The sequence below is a fragment of the Pleurodeles waltl genome, chromosome 3_1 (genome assembly GCF_031143425.1).
Source record: "Pleurodeles waltl isolate 20211129_DDA chromosome 3_1, aPleWal1.hap1.20221129, whole genome shotgun sequence".
NCBI lineage: Eukaryota > Metazoa > Chordata > Amphibia > Caudata > Salamandridae > Pleurodeles > Pleurodeles waltl.
In genome coordinates this window covers 275,847,414-275,863,653 of record NC_090440.1, presented here as the reverse complement: position 1 = coordinate 275,863,653, position 16,240 = coordinate 275,847,414, and positions in this window count along the sequence as shown.

Sequence of the window (16,240 nt, the reverse complement as noted above, 5' to 3'; positions counted from 1 at the left end):
ACCTACCAACCTGTGCATTTCTGAAAACTAGAGACCTAGGGGAATCCAAGATGGGGTGACTTGTGTGGCTCGGACCAGGTTCTGTTACCCAGAATCCTTTGCCAAACCTCAAAATTTGGCTAAAAAAACACATGTTCCTCACACTTCTGTGGCAGAAAGTTCTGGAATCTGAGAGGAGCCACGAATTTCCTTCCACCCAGCGTTCCCCCACGTCTCCCGATAAAAATGATCCCTCACTTGAGTGGGTAGGCCTAGCGCCCGTGACAGGAAATGCCCCAAAGCGCAACGTGGACACAGCCAAATTGGTGAAGGAAAACAGAGGTGTTTTTTGCAAAGTGCCTACCTGTAGAATTTGGCCTGTAGCTCAGCCGCCCACTCTAGGGAAACCTACCAAACCTGTGCATTTCTGAAAACTAGAGACCTAGGGGAATCCAAGATGGGGTGACTTGTGTGGCTCGGACCAGGTTCTGTTACCCAGAATCCTTTGCAAACCTCAAAATTTGGCTAAAAAAACACATGTTCCTCACACTTCTGTAGCAGAAAGTTCTGGAATCTGAGAGGAGCCACGAATTTCCTTCCACCCAGCGTTCCCCCACGTCTCCCGATAAAAATGATCCCTCACTTGTGTGGGTAGGCCCTAGCGCCCGTGACAGGGAAATGCCCCAAAGCGCAATGTGGACACAGCCAAATTGGTGAAGGAAAACAGAGGTGTTTTTTGCAAAGTGCCTACCTGTAGATTTTGGCCTGTAGCTCAGCCGCCACCTAGGGAAACCTACCAAACCTGTGCATTTCTGAAACTAGAGACCTAGGGGAATCCAAGATGGGGTGACTTGTGTGGCTCGGACCAGGTTCTGTTACCCAGAAACCTTTGCAAACCTCAAAATTTGACTAAAAAAACACATGTTCCTCACATTTCTGTGGCAGAAAGTTCTGGAATCTGAGAGGAGCCACGAATTTCCTTCCACCCAGCGTTCCCCCACGTCTCCCGATAAAAATGATACCTCACTTGTGTGGGTAGGGCCTAGTGCCCGTGACAGGAAATGCCCCAAAAGCGCAACGTGGACACAGCCAAATTGGTGAAGGAAAACAGAGGTGTTTTTTGCAAAATGCCTACCTGTAGATTTGGCCTGTAGCTCAGCCGCCACCTAGGGAAACCTACCAAACCTGTGCATTTCTGAAAAACTAGAGACCTAGGGGAATCCAAGATGGGTGACTTGTGTGGCTCGGACCAGGTTCTGTTACCCAGAATCCTTTGCAAACCTCAAATTTGGCTAAAAAAACACATGGTTCCTCACATTTCTGTGGCAGAAAGTTCTGGAATCTGAGAGGAGCCACGAATTTCCTAACACCCAGCGTTCCCCCACGTCTCCCGATAAAAATGATACCTGACTTGTGTGGGTAGGCCCTAGCGCCCGTGACAGGAAATGCCCCAAAGCGCCAACGTGGACACAGCCAAATTGGTGTAGGAAACAGAGGTGTTTTTTGCAAAGTGCCTACCTGTAGATTTTGGCCTGTAGCTCAGCCGCCACCTAGGGAAACCTACCAAACCTGTGCATTTCTGAAAACTAGAGACCTAGGGGAATCCAAGATGGGGTGACTTGTGTGGCTCGGACCCAGGTTCTGTTACCCAGAATCCTTTGCAAACCTCAAATTTGGCTAAAAAAACACATGTTCCTCACATTTCTGTGGCAGAAAGTTCTGGAATCTGAGGGGAGCCACGAATTTCCTTCCACCCAGCGTTCCCCCACGTCTCCCGATAAAAATGATACCTCACTTGTGTGGGTAGGCCTAGCGCCCGTGACAGGAAATGGCCCCAAAGCGCAACGTGGACACAGCCAAATTGGTGAAGGAAACAGAGGTGTTTTTTGCAAAGTGCCTACCTGTAGATTTTGGCCTGTAGCTCAGCCGCCACCTAGGGAAACCTACCAAACCTGTGCATTTCTGAAAACTAGAGACCTAGGGGAATCCAAGATGGGGTGACTTGTGTGGCTCGGACCAGGTTCTGTTACCCCAGAATCCTTTGCAAACCTTAAAATTTGGCTAAAAAAAACACATGTTCCTCACATTTCTGTGGCAGAAAGTTCTGGAATCTGAGGGGAGCCACGAATTTCCTTCCACCAGCGTTCCCTCACGTCTCCCGATAAAAATGATCCCTCACTTGTGTGGGTAGGCCTAGCGCCCGTGACAGGAAATGCCCCAAAGCGCAACGTTGACACAGCCAAATTTGTGAAGGAAAACAGAGGTGTTTTTTGCAAAGTGCCTACCTGTAGATTTTTGGCCTGTAGCTCAGCCGCCACCTAGGGAAACCTACCAAACCTGTGCATTTCTGAAAACTAGAGACCTAGGGGAATCCAGGATGGGGTGACTTGTGTGGCTCGGACCAGGTTCTGTTACCCAGAATCCTTTGCAAACCTCAAAATTTGGCTAAAAAAACACATGTTCCTCACATTTCTGTGGCAGAAAGTTCTGGAATCTGAGAGGAGCCACGAATTTCCTTCCACCCAGCGTTCCCCACGTCTCCCGATAAAAATTATACCTGACTTGTGTGGGTAGGCCTAGCGCCCGTGACAGGAAATGCCCCAAAGCGCAACGTGGACACAGCCAAATTGGTGTAGGAAACAGAGGTGTTTTTTGCAAAGTGCCTACCTGTAGATTTTGGCCTGTAGCTCAGCCGCCACCTAGGGAAACCTTCCAAACCTGTGCATTTCTGAAACTAGAGACCTAGGGGAATCCAAGATGGGGTGACTTGTGTGGCTCGGACCAGGTTCTGTTACCAGAATCCTTTGCAAACCTCAAAATTTGGCTAAAAAAACACATGTTCCTCACATTCTGTGGCAGAAAGGTCTGGAATCTGAGGGGAGCCACGAATTTCCTTCCACCCAGCGTTCCCCACGTCTCCCGATAAAAATGATACCTCACTAGTGTGGGTAGGCCTAGCGCCCATGACAGGAAATGCCCCAAAGCGCAACGTGGACACAGCCAAATTGGTGAAGGAAAACAGAGGTGTTTTTTGCAAAGTGCCTACCTGTAGATTTTGGCCTGTAGCTCAGCCGCCACCTAGCGAAACCTACCAAACCTGTGCATTTCTGAAACACTAGAGACCTAGGGGAATCCAAGATGGGGTGACTTGTGTGGCTCGGACCAGGTTCTGTTACCCAGAATCCTTTGCCAACCTCAAAATTTGGCTAAAAAAAACACATGTTCCTCACATTTCTGTGGCAGAAAGTTCTGGAATCTGAGAGGAGCCACGAATTTCCTTCCGCCCAGCGTTCCCCCACGTCTCCCGGTAAAAATGATACCTCACTTGTGTGGGTAGGCCTAGCGCCCGTGACAGGAAATGCCCCAAAGCGCAACGTGGACACAGCCAAATTGGTGAAGGAAAACAGAGGTGTTTTTTGCAAAGTGCCTAACTGTAGATTTTGGCCTGTAGCTCAGCCGCCACCTAGGGAAACCTACCAAACCTGTGCATTTCTGAAAACTAGAGACCTAGGGGAATCCAAGATGGGGTGACTTGTGTGGCTCGGACCAGGTTCTGTTACCCAGAATCCTTTGCAAACCTCAAAATTGGCTAAAAAAACACATGTTTCTCACATTTCTGTGGCAGAAAGTTCTGGAATCTGAGAGGAGCCACGAATTTCCTTCCACCCAGCGTTCCCCCCACGTCTCCCGATAAAAATGATCCCTCACTTGTGTGGGTAGGCCTAGCGCCCGTGACAGGAAATGCCCCAAAGCGCAACGTTGACACAGCCAAATTGGTGAAGGAAAACAGAGGTGTTTTTTGCAAAGTGCCTACCTGTAGATTTTGGCCTGTAGCTCAGCCGCCACCTAGGGAAACCTACCAAACCTGTGCATTTCTGAAAACTAGAGACCTAGGGGAATCCAAGATGGGGTGACTTGTGTGGTTCGGACCAGGTTCTGTTACCCAGAATCCTTTGCAAACCTCAAAATTTGGCTAAAAAAACACATGTTCCTCACATTTCTGTGGCAGAAAGTTCTGGAATCTGAGAGGAGCCACGAATTTCCTTCCACCCAGCGTTCCCCCACGTCTCCCGATAAAAATTATCCCTCACTTGTGTGGGTAGGCCTAGCGCCCGTGACAGGAAATGCCCCAAAGCGCAACGTGGACACAGCCAAATTGGTGAAGGAAAACAGAGGTGTTTTTTGCAAAGTGCCTACCTGTAGATTTTGGCCTGTAGCTCAGCCGCCACCTAGGGAAACCTACCAAACCTGTGCATTTCTGAAAACTAGAGACCTAGGGGAATCCAAGATGGGGTGACTTGTGTGGCTCGGACCAGGTTCTGTTACCCAGAATCCTTTGCAAACCTCAAAATTTGGCTAAAAAAACACATGTTCCTCACACTTCTGTGGCAGAAAGTTCTGGAATCTGAGAGGAGCCACGAATTTCCTTCCACCCAGCGTTCCCCCACGTCTCCCGATAAAAATGATCCCTCACTTGAGTGGGTAGGCCTAGCGCCCGTGACAGGAAATGCCCCAAAGCGCAACGTGGACACAGCCAAATTGGTGAAGGAAAACAGAGGTGTTTTTTGCAAAGTGCCTACCTGTAGAATTTGGCCTGTAGCTCAGCCGCCACCTAGGGAAACCTACCAAACCTGTGCATTTCTGAAAACTAGAGACCTAGGGGAATCCAAGATGGGGTGACTTGTGTGGCTCGGACCAGGTTCTGTTACCCAGAATCCTTTGCAAACCTCAAAATTTGGCTAAAAAAACACATGTTCCTCACACTTCTGTAGCAGAAAGTTCTGGAATCTGAGAGGAGCCACGAATTTCCTTCCACCCAGCGTTCCCCCACGTCTCCCGATAAAAATGATCCCTCACTTGTGTGGGTAGGCCTAGCGCCCGTGACAGGAAATGCCCCAAAGCGCAATGTGGACACAGCCAAATTGGTGAAGGAAAACAGAGGTGTTTTTTGCAAAGTGCCTACCTGTAGATTTTGGCCTGTAGCTCAGCCGCCACCTAGGGAAACCTACCAAACCTGTGCATTTCTGAAAACTAGAGACCTAGGGGAATCCAAGATGGGGTGACTTGTGTGGCTCGGACCAGGTTCTGTTACCCAGAATCCTTTGCAAACCTCAAAATTTGACTAAAAAAACACATGTTCCTCACATTTCTGTGGCAGAAAGTTCTGGAATCTGAGAGGAGCCACGAATTTCCTTCCACCCAGCGTTCCCCCACGTCTCCCGATAAAAATGATACCTCACTTGTGTGGGTAGGCCTAGTGCCCGTGACAGGAAATGCCCCAAAGCGCAACGTGGACACAGCCAAATTGGTGAAGGAAAACAGAGGTGTTTTTTGCAAAATGCCTACCTGTAGATTTTGGCCTGTAGCTCAGCCGCCACCTAGGGAAACCTACCAAACCTGTGCATTTCTGAAAACTAGAGACCTAGGGGAATCCAAGATGGGTGACTTGTGTGGCTCGGACCAGGTTCTGTTACCCAGAATCCTTTGCAAACCTCAAAATTTGGCTAAAAAAACACATGTTCCTCACATTTCTGTGGCAGAAAGTTCTGGAATCTGAGAGGAGCCACGAATTTCCTAACACCCAGCGTTCCCCCACGTCTCCCGATAAAAATGATACCTGACTTGTGTGGGTAGGCCTAGCGCCCGTGACAGGAAATGCCCCAAAGCGCAACGTGGACACAGCCAAATTGGTGTAGGAAACAGAGGTGTTTTTTGCAAAGTGCCTACCTGTAGATTTTGGCCTGTAGCTCAGCCGCCACCTAGGGAAACCTACCAAACCTGTGCATTTCTGAAAACTAGAGACCTAGGGGAATCCAAGATGGGGTGACTTGTGTGGCTCGGACCAGGTTCTGTTACCCAGAATCCTTTGCAAACCTCAAAATTTGGCTAAAAAAACACATGTTCCTCACATTTCTGTGGCAGAAAGTTCTGGAATCTGAGGGGAGCCACGAATTTCCTTCCACCCAGCGTTCCCCCACGTCTCCCAATAAAAATGATACCTCACTTGTGTGGGTAGGCCTAGCGCCCGTGACAGGAAATGCCCCAAAGCGCAACGTGGACACAGCCAAATTGGTGAAGGAAACAGAGGTGTTTTTTGCAAAGTGCCTACCTGTAGATTTTGGCCTGTAGCTCAGCCGCCACCTAGGGAAACCTACCAAACCTGTGCATTTCTGAAAACTAGAGACCTAGGGGAATCCAAGATGGGGTGACTTGTGTGGCTCGGACCAGGTTCTGTTACCCAGAATCCTTTGCAAACCTTAAAATTTGGCTAAAAAAACACATGTTCCTCACATTTCTGTGGCAGAAAGTTCTGGAATCTGAGGGGAGCCACGAATTTCCTTCCACCCAGCGTTCCCTCACGTCTCCCGATAAAAATGATCCCTCACTTGTGTGGGTAGGCCTAGCGCCCGTGACAGGAAATGCCCCAAAGCGCAACGTTGACACAGCCAAATTTGTGAAGGAAAACAGAGGTGTTTTTTGCAAAGTGCCTACCTGTAGATTTTGGCCTGTAGCTCAGCCGCCACCTAGGGAAACCTACCAAACCTGTGCATTTCTGAAAACTAGAGACCTAGGGGAATCCAGGATGGGGTGACTTGTGTGGCTCGGACCAGGTTCTGTTACCCAGAATCCTTTGCAAACCTCAAAATTTGGCTAAAAAAACACATGTTCCTCACATTTCTGTGGCAGAAAGTTCTGGAATCTGAGAGGAGCCACGAATTTCCTTCCACCCAGCGTTCCCCACGTCTCCCGATAAAAATTATACCTGACTTGTGTGGGTAGGCCTAGCGCCCGTGACAGGAAATGCCCCAAAGCGCAACGTGGACACAGCCAAATTGGTGTAGGAAACAGAGGTGTTTTTTGCAAAGTGCCTACCTGTAGATTTTGGCCTGTAGCTCAGCCGCCACCTAGGGAAACCTTCCAAACCTGTGCATTTCTGAAAACTAGAGACCTAGGGGAATCCAAGATGGGGTGACTTGTGTGGCTCGGACCAGGTTCTGTTACCCAGAATCCTTTGCAAACCTCAAAATTTGGCTAAAAAAACACATGTTCCTCACATTTCTGTGGCAGAAAGTTCTGGAATCTGAGAGGAGCCACGAATTTCCTTCCACCCAGCGTTCCCCCACGTCTCCCGGTAAAAATGATACCTCACTTGTGTGGGTAGGCCTAGCGCCCGTGACAGGAAATGCCCCAAAGCGGAACGTAGACACAGCCAAATTGGTGAAGGAAAACAGAGGTGTTTTTTGCAAAGTGCCTACCTGTAGATTTTGGCCTGTAGCTCAGCCGCCACCTAGGGAAACCTACCAAACCTGTGCATTTCTGAAAACTAGAGACCTAGGGGAATCCAAGATGGGGTGACTTGTGTGGCTCGGACCAGGTTCTGTTACCCAGAATCCTTTGCAAACCTCAAAATTTGGCTAAAAAAACACATGTTCCTCACATTTCTGTGGCAGAAAGTTCTGGAATCTGAGAGGAGCCACGAATTTCCTTCCACCCAGCGTTCCCCCACGTCTCCTGATAAAAATGATCCCTCACTTGTGTGGGTAGGCCTAGCGCCCGTGACAGGAAATGCCCCAAAGCGGAACGTGGACACAGCCAAATTGGTGAAGGAAAACAGAGGTGTTTTTTGCAAAGTGCCTACCTGTAGATTTTGGCCTGTAGCTCAGCCGCCACCTAGGGAAACCTACCAAACCTGTGCATTTCTGAAAACTAGAGACCTAGGGGAATCCAGGATGGGGTGACTTGTGTGGCTCGGACCAGGTTCTGTTACCCAGAATCCTTTGCAAACGTCTAAATTTGGCTAAAAAAACACATGTTCCTCACATTTCTGTGGCAGAAAGTTCTGGAATCTGAGAGGAGCCACGAATTTCCTTCCACCCAGCGTTCCCCCACGTCTCCCGATAAAAATGATACCTGACTTGTGTGGGTAGGCCTAGTGCCCGTGACAGGAAATGCCCCAAAGCGCAACGTGGACACAGCCAAATTGGTGAAGGAAACAGAGGTGTTTTTTGCAAAGTGCCTACCTGTAGATTTTGGCCTGTAGCTCAGCCGCCACCTAGGGAAACCTACCAAACCTGTGCATTTCTGAAAACTAGAGACCTAGGGGAATCCAAGATGGGGTGACTTGTGTGGCTCGGACCAGGTTCTGTTACCCAGAATCCTTTGCAAACCTCAAAATTTGGCTAAAAAAACACATGTTCCTCACATTTCTGTGGCAGAAAGTTCTGGAATCTGAGGGGAGCCACGAATTTCCTTCCACCCAGCGTTCCCCCACGTCTCCCGATAAAAATGATACCTCACTTGTGTGGGTAGGCCTAGCGCCCATGACAGGAAATGCCCCAAAGCGCAACGTGGACACAGCCAAATTGGTGAAGGAAAACAGAGGTGTTTTTTGCAAAGTGCCTACCTGTAGATTTTGGCCTGTAGCTCAGCCGCCACCTAGGGAAACCTACCAAACCTGTGCATTTCTGAAAACTAGAGACCTAGGGGAATCCAAGATGGGGTGACTTGTGTGGCTCGGACCAGGTTCTGTTACCCAGAATCCTTTGCAAACCTCAAAATTTGGCTAAAAAAACACATGTTTCTCACATTTCTGTGGCAGAAAGTTCTGGAATCTGAGAGGAGCCACGAATTTCCTTCCACCCAGCGTTTCCCCACGTCTCCCGATAAAAATGATACCTCACTTGTGTGGGTAGGCCTAGCGCCCGTGACAGGAAATGCCCCAAAGCGGAACGTGGACACAGCCAAATTGGTGAAGGAAAACAGAGGTGTTTTTTGCAAAGTGCCTACCTGTAGATTTTGGCCTGTAGCTCAGCCGCCACCTAGGGAAACCTACCAAACCTGTGCATTTCTGAAAACTAGAGACCTAGGGGAATCCAAGATGGGGTGACTTGTGTGGCTCGGACCAGGTTCTGTTACCCAGAATCCTTTGCAAACCTCTAAATTTGGCTTAAAAAACACATGTTCCTCACATTTCTGTGGCAGAAAGTTCTGGAATCTGAGAGGAGCCACGAATTTCCTTCCACCCAGCGTTCCCCCACGTCTCCCGATAAAAATGATACCTGACTTGTGTGGGTAGGCCTAGCGCCCGTGACAGGAAATGCCCCAAAGCGGAACGTGGACACAGCCAAATTGGTGAAGGAAACAGAGGTGTTTTTTGCAAAGTGCCTACCTGTAGATTTTGGCCTGTAGCTCAGCCGCCACCTAGGGAAACCTACCAAACCTGTGCATTTCTGAAAACTAGAGACCTAGGGGAATCCAAGATGGGTGACTTGTGTGGCTCGGACCAGGTTCTGTTACCCAGAATCCTTTGCAAACCTCAAAATTTGGCTAAAAAAACACATGTTCCTCACATTTCTGTGGCAGAAAGTTCTGGAATCTGAGGGGAGCCACGAATTTCCTTCCACCCAGCGTTCCCCCACGTCTCCCGATAAAAATGATACCTCACTTGTGTGGGTAGGCCTAGCGCCCATGACAGGAAATGCCCCAAAGCGCAACGTGGACACAGCCAAATTGGTGAAGGAAAACAAAGGTGTTTTTTGCAAAGTGCCTACCTGTAGATTTTGGCCTGTAGCTCAGCCGCCACCTAGGGAAACCTACCAAACCTGTGCATTTCTGAAAACTAGAGACCTAGGGGAATCCAAGATGGGGTGACTTGTGTGGCTCGGACCAGGTTCTGTTACCCAGAATCCTTTGCAAACCTCTAAATTTGGCTAAAAAAACACATGTTCCTCACATTTCTGTGGCAGAAAGTTCTGGAATCTGAGAGGAGCCACGAATTTCCTTCCACCCAGCGTTCCCCCACGTCTCCCGATAAAAATGATACCTGACTTGTGTGGGTAGGCCTAGCGCCCGTGACAGGAAATGCCCCAAAGCGGAACGTGGACACAGCCAAATTGGTGAAGGAAACAGAGGTGTTTTTTGCAAAGTGCCTACCTGTAGATTTTGGCCTGTAGCTCAGCCGCCACCTAGGGAAACCTACCAAACCTGTGCATTTCTGAAAACTAGAGACCTAGGGGAATCCAAGATGGGGTGACTTGTGTGGCTCGGACCAGGTTCTGTTACCCAGAATCCTTTGCAAACCTCAAAATTTGGCTAAAAAAACACATGTTCCTCACATTTCTGTGGCAGAAAGTTCTGGAATCTGAGGGGAGCCACGAATTTCCTTCCACCCAGCGTTCCCCCACGTCTCCCGATAAAAATGATACCTCACTTGTGTGGGTAGGCCTAGCGCCCATGACAGGAAATGCCCCAAAGCGCAACGTGGACACAGCCAAATTGGTGAAGGAAAACAAAGGTGTTTTTTGCAAAGTGCCTACCTGTAGATTTTGGCCTGTAGCTCAGCCGCCACCTAGGGAAACCTACCAAACCTGTGCATTTCTGAAAACTAGAGACCTAGGGGAATCCAAGATGGGGTGACTTGTGTGGCTCGGACCAGGTTCTGTTACCCAGAATCCTTTGCAAACCTCAAAATTTGGCTAAAAAAACACATGTTCCTCACATTTCTGTGGCAGAAAGTTCTGCAATCTGAGGGGAGCCACGAATTTCCTTCCACCCAGCGTTCCCCCACGTCTCCCGATAAAAATGATACCTCACTTGTGTGGGTAGGCCTAGCGCCCATGACAGGAAATGCCCCAAAGCGCAACGTGGACACAGCCAAATTGGTGAAGGAAAACAGAGGTGTTTTTTGCAAAGTGCCTAACTGTAGATTTTGGCCTGTAGCTCAGCCGCCACCTAGGGAAACCTACCTAATCTGTGCATTTCTGAAAACTATTGACCTAGGGGAATCCAAGATGGGGTGACTTGTGTGGCTCGGACCAGGTTCTGTTACCCAGAATCCTTTGCAAACCTCAAAATTTGGCTAAAAAAACACATGTTCCTCACATTTCTGTGGCAGAAAGTTCTGGAATCTGAGGGGAGCCACGAATTTCCATCCACCCAGCGTTCCCCCACGTCTCCCGATAAAAATGATACCTCACTTGTGTGGGTAGGCCTAGCGCCCGTGACAGGAAATGCCCCAAAGCGCAACGTGGACACAGCCAAATTGGTGAAGGAAAACAGAGGTGTTTTTTGCAAAGTGCCTAACTGTAGATTGTGGCCTGTAGCTCAGCCGCCACCTAGGGAAACCTACCAAACCTGTGCATTTCTGAAAACTAGAGACCTAGGGGAATCCAAGATGGGGTGACTTGTGTGGCTCGGACCAGGTTCTGTTACCCAGAATCCTTTGCAAACCTCAAAATTTGGCTAAAAAAACACATGTTTCTCACATTTCTGTGGCAGAAAGTTCTGGAATCTGAGAGGAGCCACGAATTTCCTTCCACCCAGCGTTCCCCCACGTCTCCCGATAAAAATGATCCCTCACTTGTGTGGGTAGGCCTAGCGCCCGTGACAGGAAATGCCCCAAAGCGCAACGTTGACACAGCCAAATTGGTGAAGGAAAACAGAGGTGTTTTTTGCAAAGTGCCTACCTGTAGATTTTGGCCTGTAGCTCAGCCGCCACCTAGGGAAACCTACCAAACCTGTGCATTTCTGAAAACTAGAGACCTAGGGGAATCCAAGATGGGGTGACTTGTGTGGTTCGGACCAGGTTCTGTTACCCAGAATCCTTTGCAAACCTCAAAATTTGGCTAAAAAAACACATGTTCCTCACACTTCTGTGGCAGAAAGTTCTGGAATCTGAGAGGAGCCACGAATTTCCTTCCACCCAGCGTTCCCCCACGTCTCCCGATAAAAATGATCCCTCACTTGTGTGGGTAGGCCTAGCGCCCGTGACAGGAAATGCCCCAAAGCGCAACGTGGACACAGCCAAATTGGTGAAGGAAAACAGAGGTGTTTTTTGCAAAGTGCCTACCTGTAGATTTTGGCCTGTAGCTCAGCCGCCACCTAGGGAAACCTACCAAACCTGTGCATTTCTGAAAACTAGAGACCTAGGGGAATCCAGGATGGGGTGACTTGTGTGGCTCGGACCAGGTTCTGTTACCCAGAATCCTTTGCAAACGTCTAAATTTGGCTAAAAAAACACATGTTCCTCACATTTCTGTGGCAGAAAGTTCTGGAATCTGAGAGGAGCCACGAATTTCCTTCCACCCAGCGTTCCCCCACGTCTCCCGATAAAAATGATACCTGACTTGTGTGGGTAGGCCTAGTGCCCGTGACAGGAAATGCCCCAAAGCGCAACGTGGACACAGCCAAATTGGTGAAGGAAACAGAGGTGTTTTTTGCAAAGTGCCTACCTGTAGATTTTGGCCTGTAGCTCAGCCGCCACCTAGGGAAACCTACCAAACCTGTGCATTTCTGAAAACTAGAGACCTAGGGGAATCCAAGATGGGGTGACTTGTGTGGCTCGGACCAGGTTCTGTTACCCAGAATCCTTTGCAAACCTCAAAATTTGGCTAAAAAAACACATGTTCCTCACATTTCTGTGGCAGAAAGTTCTGGAATCTGAGGGGAGCCACGAATTTCCTTCCACCCAGCGTTCCCCCACGTCTCCCGATAAAAATGATACCTCACTTGTGTGGGTAGGCCTAGCGCCCATGACAGGAAATGCCCCAAAGCGCAACGTGGACACAGCCAAATTGGTGAAGGAAAACAGAGGTGTTTTTTGCAAAGTGCCTACCTGTAGATTTTGGCCTGTAGCTCAGCCGCCACCTAGGGAAACCTACCAAACCTGTGCATTTCTGAAAACTAGAGACCTAGGGGAATCCAAGATGGGGTGACTTGTGTGGCTCGGACCAGGTTCTGTTACCCAGAATCCTTTGCAAACCTCAAAATTTGGCTAAAAAAACACATGTTTCTCACATTTCTGTGGCAGAAAGTTCTGGAATCTGAGAGGAGCCACGAATTTCCTTCCACCCAGCGTTTCCCCACGTCTCCCGATAAAAATGATACCTCACTTGTGTGGGTAGGCCTAGCGCCCGTGACAGGAAATGCCCCAAAGCGGAACGTGGACACAGCCAAATTGGTGAAGGAAAACAGAGGTGTTTTTTGCAAAGTGCCTACCTGTAGATTTTGGCCTGTAGCTCAGCCGCCACCTAGGGAAACCTACCAAACCTGTGCATTTCTGAAAACTAGAGACCTAGGGGAATCCAAGATGGGGTGACTTGTGTGGCTCGGACCAGGTTCTGTTACCCAGAATCCTTTGCAAACCTCTAAATTTGGCTTAAAAAACACATGTTCCTCACATTTCTGTGGCAGAAAGTTCTGGAATCTGAGAGGAGCCACGAATTTCCTTCCACCCAGCGTTCCCCCACGTCTCCCGATAAAAATGATACCTGACTTGTGTGGGTAGGCCTAGCGCCCGTGACAGGAAATGCCCCAAAGCGGAACGTGGACACAGCCAAATTGGTGAAGGAAACAGAGGTGTTTTTTGCAAAGTGCCTACCTGTAGATTTTGGCCTGTAGCTCAGCCGCCACCTAGGGAAACCTACCAAACCTGTGCATTTCTGAAAACTAGAGACCTAGGGGAATCCAAGATGGGGTGACTTGTGTGGCTCGGACCAGGTTCTGTTACCCAGAATCCTTTGCAAACCTCAAAATTTGGCTAAAAAAACACATGTTCCTCACATTTCTGTGGCAGAAAGTTCTGGAATCTGAGGGGAGCCACGAATTTCCTTCCACCCAGCGTTCCCCCACGTCTCCCGATAAAAATGATACCTCACTTGTGTGGGTAGGCCTAGCGCCCATGACAGGAAATGCCCCAAAGCGCAACGTGGACACAGCCAAATTGGTGAAGGAAAACAAAGGTGTTTTTTGCAAAGTGCCTACCTGTAGATTTTGGCCTGTAGCTCAGCCGCCACCTAGGGAAACCTACCAAACCTGTGCATTTCTGAAAACTAGAGACCTAGGGGAATCCAAGATGGGGTGACTTGTGTGGCTCGGACCAGGTTCTGTTACCCAGAATCCTTTGCAAACCTCTAAATTTGGCTAAAAAAACACATGTTCCTCACATTTCTGTGGCAGAAAGTTCTGGAATCTGAGAGGAGCCACGAATTTCCTTCCACCCAGCGTTCCCCCACGTCTCCCGATAAAAATGATACCTGACTTGTGTGGGTAGGCCTAGCGCCCGTGACAGGAAATGCCCCAAAGCGGAACGTGGACACAGCCAAATTGGTGAAGGAAACAGAGGTGTTTTTTGCAAAGTGCCTACCTGTAGATTTTGGCCTGTAGCTCAGCCGCCACCTAGGGAAACCTACCAAACCTGTGCATTTCTGAAAACTAGAGACCTAGGGGAATCCAAGATGGGGTGACTTGTGTGGCTCGGACCAGGTTCTGTTACCCAGAATCCTTTGCAAACCTCAAAATTTGACTAAAAAAACACATGTTCCTCACATTTCTGTGGCAGAAAGTTCTGGAATCTGAGGGGAGCCACGAATTTCCTTCCACCCAGCGTTCCCCCACGTCTCCCGATAAAAATGATACCTCACTTGTGTGGGTAGGCCTAGCGCCCATGACAGGAAATGCCCCAAAGCGCAACGTGGACACAGCCAAATTGGTGAAGGAAAACAAAGGTGTTTTTTGCAAAGTGCCTACCTGTAGATTTTGGCCTGTAGCTCAGCCGCCACCTAGGGAAACCTACCAAACCTGTGCATTTCTGAAAACTAGAGACCTAGGGGAATCCAAGATGGGGTGACTTGTGTGGCTCGGACCAGGTTCTGTTACCCAGAATCCTTTGCAAACCTCAAAATTTGGCTAAAAAAACACATGTTCCTCACATTTCTGTGGCAGAAAGTTCTGCAATCTGAGGGGAGCCACGAATTTCCTTCCACCCAGCGTTCCCCCACGTCTCCCGATAAAAATGATACCTCACTTGTGTGGGTAGGCCTAGCGCCCATGACAGGAAATGCCCCAAAGCGCAACGTGGACACAGCCAAATTGGTGAAGGAAAACAGAGGTGTTTTTTGCAAAGTGCCTAACTGTAGATTTTGGCCTGTAGCTCAGCCGCCACCTAGGGAAACCTACCTAATCTGTGCATTTCTGAAAACTATTGACCTAGGGGAATCCAAGATGGGGTGACTTGTGTGGCTCGGACCAGGTTCTGTTACCCAGAATCCTTTGCAAACCTCAAAATTTGGCTAAAAAAACACATGTTCCTCACATTTCTGTGGCAGAAAGTTCTGGAATCTGAGGGGAGCCACGAATTTCCATCCACCCAGCGTTCCCCCACGTCTCCCGATAAAAATGATACCTCACTTGTGTGGGTAGGCCTAGCGCCCGTGACAGGAAATGCCCCAAAGCGCAACGTGGACACAGCCAAATTGGTGAAGGAAAACAGAGGTGTTTTTTGCAAAGTGCCTAACTGTAGATTGTGGCCTGTAGCTCAGCCGCCACCTAGGGAAACCTACCAAACCTGTGCATTTCTGAAAACTAGAGACCTAGGGGAATCCAAGATGGGGTGACTTGTGTGGCTCGGACCAGGTTCTGTTACCCAGAATCCTTTGCAAACCTCAAAATTTGGCTAAAAAAACACATGTTTCTCACATTTCTGTGGCAGAAAGTTCTGGAATCTGAGAGGAGCCACGAATTTCCTTCCACCCAGCGTTCCCCCACGTCTCCCGATAAAAATGATCCCTCACTTGTGTGGGTAGGCCTAGCGCCCGTGACAGGAAATGCCCCAAAGCGCAACGTTGACACAGCCAAATTGGTGAAGGAAAACAGAGGTGTTTTTTGCAAAGTGCCTACCTGTAGATTTTGGCCTGTAGCTCAGCCGCCACCTAGGGAAACCTACCAAACCTGTGCATTTCTGAAAACTAGAGACCTAGGGGAATCCAAGATGGGGTGACTTGTGTGGTTCGGACCAGGTTCTGTTACCCAGAATCCTTTGCAAACCTCAAAATTTGGCTAAAAAAACACATGTTCCTCACACTTCTGTGGCAGAAAGTTCTGGAATCTGAGAGGAGCCACGAATTTCCTTCCACCCAGCGTTCCCCCACGTCTCCCGATAAAAATGATCCCTCACTTGTGTGGGTAGGCCTAGCGCCCGTGACAGGAAATGCCCCAAAGCGCAACGTGGACACAGCCAAATTGGTGAAGGAAAACAGAGGTGTTTTTTGCAAAGTGCCTACCTGTAGATTTTGGCCTGTAGCTCAGCCGCCACCTAGGGAAACCTACCAAACCTGTGCATTTCTGAAAACTAGAGACCTAGGGGAATCCAAGATGGGGTGACTTGTGTGGCTCGGACCAGGTTCTGTTACCCAGAATCCTTTGCAAACCTCAAAATTTGACTAAAAAAACACATGTTCCTCACATTTCTGTGGCAGAAAGTTCT